The following is a 13,792-nucleotide window of genomic DNA, read 5'->3' as shown; positions in this document are numbered from 1 at the left end:
AAGTCCGATTGATTTGAAACTTGGTATGGAAGTGCATAGGAGTGACCTTTCCCAAATTTGGGCAAATCATGGTGAAATTTGCATATTTTTAGTTTACACGTCCATAGACTCCCATGTATAAGGCAGATCTCCATAGACTCCCATGTATAAGGCCACGAAAAATAAAAATTTAGTTTCTCATCGTATTCATATTGCAAAAAGGATGCAGTGACACAATTTTTAGTCCCCACGGATGAAGTCCAGTGAGCTTATAGATTGGGTCATGTCCGTCTCTTCGTCCATCAGTGAGTCCATCCGTTCACGCAGATATCTCGGATATTTTGAAAAAATGTCATGTGACCTTGATGACCTTTGATCTCAAATATACATATTTGTCCATAACTCAGTAAGCACAAGTGCTACCACCCTTCATATATGGTATGATGGGACAGCTTATGACGCCACATATTGTACCTCATTAATTATGCACATATCTAATTTTGAGCGAGCCAATAGAGCAGAGGTCTGATTTTTGGTATATAGGGATAACTTAGCAAAACAATTTTTTTGACAAAATGTCATGTGACCTCGGTGACCTTTGACCTCAAATATACATATTTGTCCATAACTCGGTAACCACAAGTGCTACAGCCTTCATGTATGGTATGATGGGACACCTTATGACGCCACATATTGTACCTCATTAATTATGCACATATCTAATTTTGAGCGAGCCAATAGAGCTCGAGGTCTGATTTTTGGTATATAGGGATAACTTAGCAATACAATTTTTTTGACAAAATGTCATGTGACCTCGGTGACCTTTGACCTCAAATATACATATTTGTCCATAACTCAGTAACCACAAGTGCTACAGCCTTCATGTATGGTATGATGGGACACCTTATGACGCCACATATTGTACCTCATTAATTATGCACATATCTAATTTTGAGCGAGCCAATAGAGCTCGAGGTCTGATTTTTGGTATATAGGGATAACTTAGCAAAATGTCACGTGACCTCAGTGACCTTTGACCTCAAATATATGTTTATGTCAATAAATAAGTAACCACAAGTGCTATGTCCTTTGTATTTAGTAGGATGGGAGACCTTATGACAACACACGCTTTACCTCATTAATTATGTACACATCTAATTCTGGGCAAGCGAATAGAGCTAGAGATCTGATTTTTTGGCATATAGGGATTAATTAGCAATATAATTTTTTTTCAAAATGTCATGTGACCTCAATGACCTTTGACCTTGATTATACATATATATGCATATTTCAGTAACCACAAGTTCTATACCCTCCAATTTTGATAGTATATTAGACCTTAAGATGTCACATCTTGTACCTCATTTATAATGCGCATATGTATTTCTTGGCTGGCCAATACTGCTAGAGGTCTGATCTTTTTTTCCCGATTTAGAACCATAACGTAGACATGCCTCATGTGGTTCAAATTGGGAACAACGACATAGACCTATGTGCCCATAGATCTCAACATATACACTCCAGTGATACTTCTTAATGACCACATTTTCCTGCCCCATCAAGACTAATACTCCTATTACAAGTGGGGACTATGTCATTGTAAATGACTTGTTGAGTTAATGGTTGTATCACAGTATTCGATATATCTAATTCTGTATTTTTTCCATTTTATATTCTGAATAATTACATTAAACATATTTCACTGTCTCCAGTACATTTCATTTAAGTATTTTCACTTCATGCACTTTATCCCTTTCACACATGTTCAAATATCTGACCAGAGAACAAACACTAAATAGTCCAGGATGGGAGCTACAGTGTCATTGACGCTATTTTTTTAGGTATATTACCAAATTTTGATGTTTTATGTTGGACTTTTGCCGGTCTCGTCTACGACTCCAATGAACTACATAATTCTGTGAGCTCTCATTGTATTACACATGTGGGAATCTCTAAGCTGGTATTCACAGTTTCCCTGCTTTTTACGTGACAGACAAGGCATGTAATTTCAGGTTGTCTACGTGTACCTGCCTCACCTATACACCAAGAATAGTGAAAAGATTTGACGCGTAACAACCATTAAACAGAGAGGGCAGTATGTAACGTATGGTTCTGGACTCTCATAAAAAAACACATAATACACACACACACACACACACACACACACACACACACACACACACATATATATATATATATATATATATATATATATATATATATATATATATATAGTCAAAAGTAGTTAAACAGTTTAAATTCACTCGGATGGAAATAAACACAGCAATGATGTAAAGTAACGTCATGCAAGTGCAAGCAATAGATCATTATGGGTTCTCTATGATTGTGTCATATGAATGATGAAGATATGACATCAGCAGGATTAGTTTATAACAATTAATATACATCAAAGAAATAACATCATCAAAATCTCCTAGGTGTTCATCAGTTATTTACCAAGGCGACTGTTTCGGGGATTTGAAAACAATACAGTCAACTGCCTTGGCTCCCAAAGCAGTAATGATCAGGTACCACCACACCTTAAGTTATTCTGAGTCTGATGTTATATATGATGTGTTACATTGAATTTTTCAAAAAGTTGAGGATGTCTTGACATAGCTTTATGAAACTGTCTGATAATTTTAGGTTGTTGTCCTCCTTGAGACAACATCCTGTTGTACAGGCTGGCAACTCTTGGAAGAAAATCTTCTATTAGAAGTGTTGCGCGAGCAATGCGAAGATATTCTGACAATACAGTGCCATAAAAAATATACGAAGGGGTGTTACTTTCGCGATCTGGCATTCGCACTATAGAAAACTTGAAATCATCGCGCTTGTCAAAGAGTTTATAGACGAATATTCCATCTACTATAGATATGTCCAATTCGAGAAATGTAGCATGTTGTCCATTATGCTCACACTTCAACGTGAGATCTGCAGGATATATTTGCTCGTATGATCTACAAAACTCTCCACCATCATTTAGAAGACATATGTCATCGATGAATCGTGCGCATCCATGAAATTTTCGAGCACGAGCTATATCGGTATGAACGAGTTTTGACATGAATCTATACTCATGCCTGTGTAGATATACTGTAAATTTGCCCAAAATGGTGCTGGATCAATACCCATAGGAATGCCTGTGTTTTGTAACAGGAGTATGTTGCCCATCTGGAAATAGCTTACAACTATGAGATGTTTTATAGCAGACTTTAGTGATGCCTGAGAAAAACAAAGGCTTTGTTTCTCTTTGCGCCAAAATGCCTTAGAAGAAGAGAAATCAATATATCGTTTAGTTCCACCCTCAAATACAAAGTCAACTACGTTGTACAATTCTTTCAGTAGATCCTTATGTTCAATTTTGGTGTATAGTGTTGTTACAGAGTTCATTGACTCTGACGTCAATTCTGCATAAAGGTTAATTATCAGGTTCAGACAGGTTCAGACTTTGTTAATTATGTGCGATGATTATACCTTAGGTGAGAAATCTAACAAGTACATATTGTTCTTGTGTTTATGGTCTTGGCGATTGATACACGTAGGTACCTTGGCACCAAATACGTCAGGGAAAGATTGCATTTTATTTGTATGTAGATAAGGATTGTATGCATTGAATTGTATATACACGGTGTCTTTACGAACACCAGCTCAGACGAAGGGGCAACATCTTGAGAGAAGGAACTATCTGGCAATATGTAGCATCCATTTATAAGAAATAAACGGTGTTAACTTTGAAGACTTGGAGTCTCTACGCTGTTTCTGTATCCCGATATCCTCTCGCATGGTGATTCCCCGAGGAAGATAATTGTCGATGGCAACACATGGTGGAAGAATCCGAACATACAGAGCAAGCTCCAGTTGGAAAAGTTAACACCGAACAAAAAGTACGTACAGTACGATGGATGCAGCCGAGAACGAAGGTATAAATGTGGCTGAATGGCAGCGCGATGTCACGGCCAGGTTGGCAGAGTTACAGGACATCGTCTCTGGAAACGGCGATTGTTTAGGACCGGGCATTTTCCACGGTCTCGAAAATGAGAATGCGCTTCGATGGTTGCAGCGATACACTAACTTTGCGGACTTTCGATGCTGGTCAGATGAAAAAAGACTCAAAGGCTTTGGCCTTTACTTATCAGATGAAGCTGAGAGGTGGTTTCGGAATTTACCTGGCGATCGACGGGCTGACATGGAAATCTTAGGAGAGACTTTCCTTGAGCGATTTGATAAGTGTGGTCCTACATGGTTGTACGATAAAATGCTTTTCAAATTGAAACAGCAGTCTAACCAGACAGTCGACCAATACGCATCACTGTTACAGCTGAAGGCAGAGAAAGCCAGGAAAACCGACAAGGAAATTTTATCGTACTTTATGAATGGACTGAAACCTCCACTACAAGCGTTCGTCGCAGGAATGAATCCCACCGATTTTACAAGCGCCTATGAACACGCGAAGACGGCCGAAGTTGTCAACAAATTGCAACAGGAGCCAGAGGAGTCAGCAGAGTTAACGGAGGAGATCAAAGAAAGAATCGGACAATTGAAAGAACTTGTGAAAGAAATGTCGGACATTGAATCGAACTTGCATGAACAATCGCGTCAAAATGACTCACAACAGACAGGCAAGAGACGACGGAAAGTACAGAAATACGGAAGAAGAAAGGCTGACAGCAAAGCAATACGGTCTAATCGCCGTCAAGGTATTTTACATAATATTTCGAAATGTTTTAGAAATTCAAGAGACTATTCCGATAGTAGAATATGTTATAATTGTGGGAAACCAGGGCATATAGCCCGTCAATGTGTTAAGAAGTTTATAGGGTTTCACAAGAGCAAATTTACTAAGTCAGCTGTTTGTGGGATGTCATGTACTGAAGGTGAAACTCGTAAAATTTTCCATACAGATTGTTCCTCCGGGAAAGATAATACTTTTGAAGAAAATTTAATTCCTGTGTCTATCTGTAACAGAAAGGTAAATTCTTTGATTGATACAGGGGCTAGTATTACAGTGGCTCCCATGCGATTATTAGATTTAATTCCCGAGTTACGGAAATATCCGATTTTGACATCAAAATATAGTTGTGTACAAACAGCGGGGGAGGGAAAATTGAATGTTGTTGGGTTTATGAAGATACCTGCTTATGTTGGAAATAAGCGTGTAATGTTGAATGTTAACTTAGTTGATATTCTCACTCATGATTTAATTTTGGGACTTGATTTTTTGAAGCGTTATAGAGCTGTCATTGATTTTACTGCAAATAGTGTTAAGTTACAATCTGATGTACCATTGAGAACTACTGTCGATATGATAATTCCCCAAGGGCGTGAAATGATAATTCCCGTTAAGGTGCCGTATAAGTATGCAAATGGAGTGTTAGGGTGTTTCTGTGATAAACGAACCCGACTAACGCCTGGTGTTTTAGTAGCTAGTGGTTTGGTGTATTCGAATAAGAAATCAATGCCAATGAGAATTTTGAATACATTAGATACAGATGTTAAGATCAAGAAAAATAGTATTGTCGGAGCATTTTCACCACTTCATTTCTCAAGTGAAATTATTCCACTGGTTGAACCCATGATTAATAACGTTGATAGCAGTCACAGTCAATCACAATATGAGAGAGATTACTTGCTTGGTCAATTGAAACTTGATGAGTTAGACATAACTGATAATCAACGTAATCAACTTAAAGATATTTTACTGCGTAATGCCGATGCTTTTGTTGATTCTAGTGGTAAACTGGGTCACTGTGATTTGATTAAGCATAAGATTCAATTGCAAGAGGGTTCTGTTCCGTTTCGTCGCGCCCCTTACAGAGTGACCCCTGATAAAAGGCAGGAAATAGAACGACAAATTGACAAGTTATTAGAACAAGGTATTATCGAACCATCTACTTCTCCTTTTTCAAGTCCAGTGGTTTTAGTTGCGAAATCAGATCATCATTCTTTTAGATTCTGCACGGACTTTAGGCTTTTAAACGGATTAACTATACCTGATTCCTTTCCCTTGCCAAGAACAGACGAATCTTTAGAAATGCTTGGTAAAAACAATCCCAAGTATTTCTCGACTTTAGATTTGCAATCTGGCTTTTTTCAGTTAGAATTGGATGAAGAAAGTAGGCCAAAGACAGCTTTTGTCACACATCAAGGGTTATATCAATATCGGAGGCTGGCTCAAGGGTTGAGAAATAGCCCCAGTTGTTTTCAACGCACCATGCAATATGTCCTACGTAACATCAATTGGCAGTATGTTTTGTGTTATATTGACGACATCATTATTTTTAGTAACACCTTCGAAGACCATCTACAACACATTGACACCGTTTTGACGAGATTACGTGAAGCAGGGTTAAAATTGAAGCCTAGCAAGTGTCAATTTATGAAGCGTAGTGTTAAATTTTTAGGACATATCATAAGTCAAGATGGAATTTCGGTTGATCAAAGTAAAGTAGAAGCTGTAAAGAATTATCCCCGCCCTCACACAGTGACACAATTGAAGTCATTTTTGGGAATGGCAAATTACTATCGGAAGTTTATTAAGAATTTTTCAATAATAGCAAGGCCTTTACACAAATTATTGGGAAAGGATGTTAAATTTGAGTGGACTGATAAATGCAAGGAGGCATTTGAGAAATTGAAACAGATACTATGCGAAGCACCATTTTGGGTACCCTGATATGAGTAAAGAATTTATTTTGTATACTGATTGTTCGACTTATGCCCTTGGATTTGTTTTGGCACAACAGCAAGATGGCGTCGAGCGTGTAATTTTGTATGGCGGACGGAGTTTAAACTGTCATGAACGGAATTATTCTATCACAGAGTTAGAAGCCCTGGCCGTTATACATGCTATAAGATATTGCGATCCATATGTAAGGAGCAATCACATTGTTATTGTAACTGATCATTCCAATCTAACTTTCATGTTCAAACAAAAGATACCAAAAGGTCGAATTGGTCGTTGGATAATGACATTGCAGCAATATGATTATGAGATTATTTACAGGCCTGGAAAGAAACACATGAACGCTGACGGGTTGTCAAGGCGACCATATCGTCAGTGTGAAGGTTTTCCTTCCGACGTCACAGATCTTGAGAATGCTCCTGAAATAAATTATCGACCTGATCACAGTCCCAAGATGGTTGATAAAGCAGTCAATACAGACTTAGTTCAGCCTCCTACCATTTCTAGTTTGACTGTTGAGAGCAAGGAAAGCTTAAACAAAGGTTACGCCACAGGCCAAGACACTTTCTCAGATCAGGAAACCCATACCGATAAGGCAGACAATGAAATTGACAAAGAAGTTATAGAAAACTTACGAAAGGAACAGAGAAATGATTCGTATTTGATTAACCTTTTAAATTATATGGAGAGTAACAAACTACCTGAGAATGAACAGTTAGCTAAGAAATTAGTAAATATGGCTCCTAATTATGATATTGTTGACGGAGTTCTATATCACTATTGGAAACCCACTGGGAAAGCTACGACGAAAACTGATTGTATTAGGCAGGTAGTTATCCCCAAATCTATGAGGAATTATGTGTTGAAGAGGGCCCACGATTGTGTCCTGGGTGGACATCTTGGTTACACTAAAACACTGGGAGTTTTGAGACAAAGGTACTTTTGGGAGCGAATGCCTCGAGATGTTAATATGTATGTTAAAACGTGCGCCCATTGTCATACTAGGAAACGTGCTGTGCCCCCGTCCCGTGCTAAATTACTGCCGATTCCAGTTTCTGGACCATGGGATCGACTAGGAATGGATATCGTTGGACCATTACCCCGAACTTATGATGGTCATAAATACATTTTAGTGCTCACTGATTATTTTTCCAAATTTCCCTTAGCCTTCCCTCTAAGAAATGCCAGGGCAGAAACTGTGGCCAGAATATTGTTTGATGAAGTAATTACTACATATGGAAGTCCTAGAGTTTTGTTGAGTGATCAGGGATCAAATTTCTTATCTCAGGTAGTAAAAGAAACATGTAAATATTTTAATATAGAGCGCAAAATGTCCTCCCCATATAGACCTCAGACCAGCGGATTAACGGAACGTTTTAACGGTGTGTTAGTTGACATGTTATCAATGTTTGTAGACAGCAAACAGAAAGATTGGGACCGATATATAACTTCTGTGTTATTTGCTTATCGAGTTAGTCCACAAGAAGCAACAGGGCTATCTCCCTTTTTCATGTTATACGGAAGGGAGGCTACCCTCCCTATGGATGTAGAATTTCAACCAGTTGAGGGTAGAACACGAAATATAGACACCCATTTGAAATTCTTGGCAAGTAAAAGAAACATAGCCAATCAGTTAGCAAGAGAGAATATTGAGAAATATCAGTGTGAAATGAAAGAGCGTTATGATCGCCGTATTAAGAAATCTCAAGAGTTTAAGATAGGAGATGCGGTGTATTTGTACAAGCCGTCTATTAAGCCAGGAGTAAATAAGAAATTTGTTCACAAGTGGACGGGCCCCTATATAATTGCGGAACAGGTATCTCCTGTTAATTATAAGTTACGACTTTTGAATAGCAATAAGAATTATCGTAAGGTGATCCACGTAAATAGGTTGAAGAAAGCTTATTTGCGTCCATCAGAGTTTAATTCGTCGACTTCTGATGAGTCTGAAGATGAATTACAAGTTCCGTTTCAATCGTCAGTAGCTGATGAGATCAGGAATTCTCCTGATGACGATGTTAGTTCAGCTTCCAGTCAGAGTGTGCATTCTTACAATGATGATGACAATGAACATTCAGTTCACGAATATTTAACAGTTGGTGGTGAGAATGACGATAACGCTCCACGATCAGTGGGCTCAGAAAGTGAACAGGCACCTTATTATGAAGTTGAGAAAGTTGTAAGGGGTCGATATAGAAACGGCAAATTACAATATTTAGTCAAGTGGAAGGACTATTCACACAAACATAATACATGGGAAGATGAAAATAATTTGAATGATGCCGCACGAGAGTATTTACGAGAGCACCCTGTGAAAGTTACAGGCAAGGCATTGTTGTTTTTTTTACGAATTTGCTAATTTGTCACATATAAAGGTGAAACGAATGTGTGGTCGCCGGTTAGTCTGGGATGAATGATTGGTGTGTATGCAAGGCCGGCCTAAGTATGTTAGAACTTTGTGAGTGGCGTGACTCGATTCGTTTGCCCCTGAATGTGATCAAATTAACGAAAATATGAATTTATAGTGTTGTATTTATCTTCTGAAAGTATCGAGATTTAGTCCTTCCACTTAAAGAAACCAAATGAAAGACTTAACTGAGACTATTTAAATTTAGTACGCCCCCTAATGGGAGCTACACGAGGTGAAAAGGACGGGAATAGTTTAAGCCGTCATTCTCTGGAATTTGAATTGAAAAATCGGCGATAAAACCCACTCTGCCTCCTATAATGGTGAATTTTGTGTGTCTGAAGTTGTACAAGATATGAAATAGAAATGCAAGTTTCGAAAAAGAGAGAGATTAATGATGGTTCTGTAATACGTAGTGATACAAAGAAAAAAAGATGAAACAAAGGAAGGATTTACTTTTCAGAATGAAGGGATGTGACCCTTCCACTTTGGGTTTGTAAGAAATTATGAAAATATTCTGTGTAAATTGTAGTTAGAAAGGGCCCTTATTACTCATTATTCATGTATATTTATGACGAAGTAAATCAACTGTTGTGTAGAATTATTTAACACACTTTCTTGAGTTATGTAATTTTTTTCTTCTTTTGTTCATTTCATTACTGGTTGTATGCTTTTCATTTTACCGTTTATTTCTAATTGAAAATTCATGCGGGACGCATTCATAGAAAGAAGGGGAATGTTACAGAGTTCATTGACTCTGACGTCAATTCTGCATAAAGGTTAATTATCAGGTTCAGACAGGTTCAGACTTTGTTAATTATGTGCGATGATTATACCTTAGGTGAGAAATCTAACAAGTACATATTGTTCTTGTGTTTATGGTCTTGGCGATTGATACACGTAGGTACCTTGGCACCAAATACGTCAGGGAAAGATTGCATTTTATTTGTATGTAGATAAGGATTGTATGCATTGAATTGTATATACACGGTGTCTTTACGAACACCAGCTCAGACGAAGGGGCAACATCTTGAGAGAAGGAACTATCTGGCAATATGTAGCATCCATTTATAAGAAATAAACGGTGTTAACTTTGAAGACTTGGAGTCTCTACGCTGTTTCTGTATCCCGATATCCTCTCGCATGGCGATTCCCCGAGGAAGATAATTGTCGATGGCAACAGTGTACTGAAATCGAATGTTGAGATGCATTTAGCTTTTTTCCTAGTGTTGATGACGTTCAACTTTTCATTTACTGGAAAAGAATTTTTCACAACCCAGAAAGTTTTGATGTTGCTGTAAAATTTACTTTTTAGATGGAATCTGTGTACTTGTTCAAAAATTAATTTAAAGACACTAGAAACCGCTTTATTGAGTGGTTTAGTGCTGCAAGTGCTTGATGCTACAATAAAGCGAGCTCCGGATTGGTTCTTATGCATCTTGGGCATCCAGTACATTAGTGGTAGTTTTTGTTCTTTCTCTGATACTTTAAGTCCAAATCTGTCACATAATGCAATGTTGTTCGTGATAACAGATGTCACATCTTTTGTTGATATTGCGTATGTGTCTGACCCTCCGTTCATGATACCCACTTCAGTAAGGAGACGCTTTATATAGAACGATTTGCACACAAATGCAATATTGTTTGCAACTTTATCTATCGGTACCACAACATATTTACGATGTAGGTTTTCGAGACAGGCGACTGTCGTATGGTCTTTAAGAACCCTCCAATTTTGATAGGATATTAGACCTTAAGATGTCACATCTTGTACCTCAGTTATTATGCACATATGTATTTCTTGGCTGGCCAATACAGCTAGAGGTCTGATCTTTTTTCCCGATTTAGAACCATCACTTAGACATGCCTCATGTGTTTCAAATTGGGAACAACGACATAGACCTATGTGCCCATAGATCTCAACATATACACTCCAGTGATACTTCTTAATGACCACATTTCCCTGCCCCATGAAGACTAATACTCCCCTATTACAAGTGGGGACTATGTCATTGTCAATGACTTGTTACTCATATTTTCAATTCAGAGTGCAGCTCAAGAGTCAGGTGAAATTTAAGGTAGTATGCGCCTCAATGAAAGATTAAACTGTCGCTCAACCTTTTCTGAAGCAATATTGGAATGATACTCTTTTAAAATCACGATTAAGATTATGGGTCACCGTGCAAAGGTGCGCACTAGGGAAATTGCAAATTGCCAAAGATTTGCCAATATTTTCAATTCAAAGTGCGCCTCCAGCGGCAGGTAAATTCTAAGGTAGTATGCGCCTCATTGACAGACTTAAACTTTGACTGCAGCTTTACTCAAGCAATATTTCAACCATGCTGTTTCAAAATTAAGAATAAAAATTGGGGGTCAGCGGGCAAACTTTTGCACCAGAGAAATTACAAATTACTGAAATTTTACCGATAATTTCAATTCAAAGGGCAGCTCCAGAGTCATGTGAAGTTTAAGGTAGTATGCGCCTCAATGAAAGACATAAACTGTCGCTCAAGCTTCTCTCAAGCAATATTTTAACCATGCTCTTTTAATCTCAAGAATAAAATTTTGGGGTCACCGTGCATGTTTTCGCACTAGAGAAATTGCAAATTGCCAAAGATTTGCCGATATTTTAAATTGAAAGACTTAAACTGTCGCTCAAGCTTCTCTCGAGCAATATCCTAACCATGCTCTTTTAAAATCAAGAATAAAAATTGGGGGTCACCGTGCATGTTTTCGTCCTAGGGAAATTAAAAAAAATGCCTAAATTTGACTATCTTTTCTATTCAAAGTGCAGGTCAAGATACAGGTTAACCTTCAAGGTAGTATGCGCCTCAATGGAAGACTTAAACTTTCACTCAAGCTTTTGCAAGCAATATTTCAATAATACTCTGTCATTATCAGGAACGAAACTAGTGGGTCACCGTGCGAAGATTCGCACTCGAGAAATTACAATTTACCGAAGTTTTACTCATATTTTCAAATCAAAGCACAGCTTCAGAGGCAGGTAAACTTTAGGCAGTTTTCGCCTCAATAAAAGACTTAAACCGTCGCGCAAGTTTTTTTAAAACAATACTGGAATGATACTTTTTCATTATCAGGAATTAAATTTGAGGGTCACCGTTCAAATTTTTGCACTACAGAAATTACAAATTACCAAAGTTTTGCCGATATTTTAAATGTGGACCTCCAGAGGCAGGTTCACTTTAAGGTGGTATGTGCCTCAGTGAAAGGCTTTTACTTTTGCGGAATCTTACCGTCAGAAATAATTTAACCATGCCCTTTTAAAATCAAGAATAATAATCGGCGGTCACCGTGCAATATTTCTTACTAGAGAATTACAATTTACCGAAGTTTTAATCATATTTTCAATTCAGTGTGCATCTCCAGGGGCAGGTAAACTTTAAGCATAGACTCTTTTTCTCGAGGGTCTATGCTTTAAGGTAGTATGCGCCTTAATGACAGACTTAGTTTTACCGATATTTTCAATTCAAAGTGCAGCTCCAGAGGCAGGAAAAACTTTTAAGTAGTGTGCACTTCTATGAAAGACTTAAACTTTCGTCCACGCTTTCTCTAGCAATATGTTAACCACGCTCATTCAAAATTAAGAATAAAAATACGGGGGGACTGTGAAATGTTTTGCAATTGGCAGAATATTTCCGCTTTTCTCTTAAAATTGAAATGATTAAACTTGCTTTGCATATTTAGTTTATATTCAAACATATAATTGACCTACTCTCAACATACAGCCTCCTTGCAGGTCAGTTTTTGGATGATTAGCCTCCCCACGCGGATAAACTTTAATTCAATTGAAACACTAAGAGTGTTACATTCTTTCTAGATATACATTCTTTTAAAGGAGATCTAACTGCGAAAGAATCGTGCATCGGCTCAATACTTTACCTCAAATCAATCAGGAGCAATGTGAAGCGCATAAAATTCCCGAATTGGCAGAATATTCCCGCTTATTCTTTTGCAGTTCATATAAATAGCGTCTGTATTTGTAGACTTCACTATTATTGTTTTGTTTGAATTTTATAGTGACTAGTCCTGACCAGCATTGCATGTCAAAGCATAGACCTTCGAGGGTCTATGGTCAAAATTAGGGCCGACTCGCAGCGATTTCGAAGCTGTTATCCAATTGGGTGGCTGAATCTTACCAATATAATGAAAACAATACAAATAGACTCCCTAAGTTGCTGTGAATAGTGACAATCGACCAATCAGATATAACCTTGCAAACACGCTGCGAGTCAGCCGCAAAATTAACCACACCGTTCAAGCCGTTAAACAAGTAGGTGTTAATTATGCAGTGTGTAAAGGCCTGGGTCTTGGCTTAATTTATGACTATTATGCAGATGCGTTAAAACGTGAAACGTTGTTGTTGAACGCTGCGTAAGAAAATTTCGATGAAAAATCTTTCCTTCAACGTTATAATCAACGTTTTCCACGCTTTCTCCCTTCTTTCCTTTTTTCCATGTGTAGACAGAAGTAACCATATCGCGAGTTACAATTTGCTTGGGTGTTTAATCGCGGGTAATTAAGCTTGAAAGAAACTGATGATAGAGTTTTGCTGTTTTGCCGTCATTTAAATACAGAGGAGCACTTAATTCCTTACACCTGGCGATAGTTAGGCGTTTCCCAGGCGCGACCTAACAATCTCGTGCTGGGGCTACCAGGCTTTGACCTGTAGAAGGGGTTTGGCATTAGAGTAGGAGAGCAGC

Source organism: Ptychodera flava, chromosome 15, assembly GCF_041260155.1.
Source record: "Ptychodera flava strain L36383 chromosome 15, AS_Pfla_20210202, whole genome shotgun sequence".
Classification (NCBI taxonomy): Eukaryota; Metazoa; Hemichordata; class Enteropneusta; family Ptychoderidae; genus Ptychodera; species Ptychodera flava.
Note: the sequence above shows the minus strand (reverse complement) of the source record.